Raw genomic sequence first — 2,652 nt, forward strand, 5'->3', positions numbered from 1 at the left:
CCCCCCCTTGAGGCCCTTCGTTCGTAGGTGACACGCTCTAGTCACTCCGGGCTTTTTATTGGTTTCAGGCTTTCATGTTCTAGACTGTGAGATGGGGAAAGATAACTTGGCCCGAGTGGCGGGGTGACTGCTACCGGGCGTTCCCAGGCTAGCCCCTCCGAACTGTCAGCCCCGCCGAGCTCGTGTGCCCTATTTCGAAACACCAAGAAATCCCCTTTTCTGCACCACGCCGCAGGAGGAGGAACTGAAATAGGGCGGCGGCCAGCCCTGCGCAGACCGGGGACTGTGTGTGTACCTCGCCCACCTTCGCCCTACTGACTGCGCAGCCACTCGGGCTGGGGTCCACATTGCAGGAGTGCTTGTAGTGCTCTGCGGGTCAGAGGCGTCCTCCCTTCCCTCGGAGTTCTCGAAGGTTCGCAGGCCGTCTGCCCCGCCCCCGGCGCTGGGCCCCCACCTCCGTGCTCCCAAGTCGCGCCCGCTCTGCCCCCCCCCCCGCAACCTCCCCATCCTTGACTCCTTGCCTATGTGAACATGAATAATTCCGCAGCACGTCCCATCTGTTATTGCCATAGAGACAGAAGCTCGGCAAAGATAATGATGTTCTGTGCAGAGCCGGGTGGGGGGGAGCAGCATCTGCGGTACTGGGAGAATAGTTCTAACCGGCGGGGTGGTCTCAAGCCTGGCTAAAGCCGAGGTTTTTACCTGGGCTGTCCAGAGACGACTCCGCACCTGATCCCCTGGCACCTGCTCTGAGTGTAGCCAGAAACAAGTTTAGAAACCAAGATAACAGTGTTTTAAATGATTCTGAAACTGCAGTTAATGGCGAAGTATTAAGTAGTAATCTTACCAACCATAAAAGTAATTACTAGTATGGCCAAAGGCCTAATAAGCAAAATTAACTGGACAGTAAATAGACTTCAGAAATCAAATACGTTATTCTATTCTTTTGCTTTCCCCAAGAATCTATTCTTGAAGGATCTTTTATGTTTGTGATTTCATGTATAATGACTGGGAAAATAACAACAGCCACATGGCTAGAACCAAATTGGGGGGTGGGGAATCGGTAGGGGTGGGTCAGAGGCATTTTCGCCATTATTCCTCGATGACGAAATAAAATTTACTTTGCCCTTCAATTCCCAAAGTCTTGACATGAAGATACAGGTTTGAATACATGTGAAACCAAGCCTAGTACATTTACATAGCTCTCATGCAGGTGGGGAGGCTCTTTCTGAGCCACACTTTTACAGTCTACTTAGGGGTTTTCAGAAATTCCAATAAAATGTACAATGTAAAATTAGAGCTGAGAATTAGCTCAGTTGGTAGAGTGCTTTCTTACCATGCATGAAACCCTGGGTTGACCCTTGGCACTGCATACAGTGTGGTGGCATATGCCTGTAATCCCAGTTCTCTGGAGGCAGAGGCAGGAGGATCAGAAGTTCAAGATCATCCTCTGCTACACAGTAAGAGGCCAGCACTTGGGGAGGGGCAGCAGCATATGCACACATGTACAAGCACATCTGCACAAACATGTATACACATGTACACACCACATACCCGAAAAAAGAAAATTACTGTGTGGTAATGTATGTTGTAGTTCCACATATTGGTAGTCTTTATCAGTGTGGAAAAGTTAAGTACTAGTCAGTAAACAGCTTTCAGATGGATTTCACTCATCTTCTTGACTGCCCACAGATTCTGAAGAAGATGGGCATGACAGTGTGCCTGTGTGCTTCTAAGAACTCCAAAAGACGGGGCAGAGTTCTTGCCCACTATTTCATCTTTCCATGAAGCAAGTACAGAAAGGATCCAAAGTAACTGGAACTAAATAACTTGGAATCCCCTCTTTAGAGTATGCTTGTCTGGTAATAGAAGATACTAAGACTCTAGATGCTACATATTTGAAAACCAATTCTTCTCTGTTGTTCATTCTTCTTTTAATTGATCTGTTATTATATTAAACAACTAAGGTTAGGGTTAAAATGGAGAGGTGAGGTCAGAATATACACTAGACACTGTTGTTGTTTTATATATTCTCGATTCTAATGCAGCTAATTGTGATAAAGTAAATTGTAAGTAAGGATGACTTCTAACAAGAAGCTTTCACCTATTTCAGAAAGGAGACCACCCCAGGCTATCCCATAGACAAGGAATGATGTAACCAATAAGAACTACAGCCACAGCCTGGTAACTGTGCTAAGTGTCAGCTGTCCATAGACAGTAAAGGAAAAAGGCCCATGATAAACCCCACAAGCTGGATACGTAAAGGAAAAGAACAAAGAGTGCCTAGTTTTAATCAGCAGATAGCAGACCCCCACCAAAGTCTAAGACTAGCAACACCTACAAGGTTGGAGAGTACCTATGCCAGCCACTACGACGAGCTAACGACCAGCAATCAAGGTCAACAGCTAATTAAGCAAGTCAGAGATGGGCTGAAGGGGTCTTCAAATTGTGACCACTCCCCCAGTTGAGCGAGCAGCTTGTGAACAACACATGATCATCTCCTGGGTTGGCCCAGGAGTGTAGGCCCTTCATTGGCTCAACTTGTGATATGTGAGGAGAATTAACCCATTTCAATAGAAAGTTCCTCAGTCTATGACTAGTTTCTGTCTTGAGTCTTATAAAAAGCCCCTAGACAAACAGCTCAATGGGTTT

The sequence above is a fragment of the Nannospalax galili genome, unplaced genomic scaffold (genome assembly GCF_000622305.1).
Source record: "Nannospalax galili isolate Female #2095 unplaced genomic scaffold, S.galili_v1.0 scaffold33, whole genome shotgun sequence".
NCBI lineage: Eukaryota > Metazoa > Chordata > Mammalia > Rodentia > Spalacidae > Nannospalax > Nannospalax galili.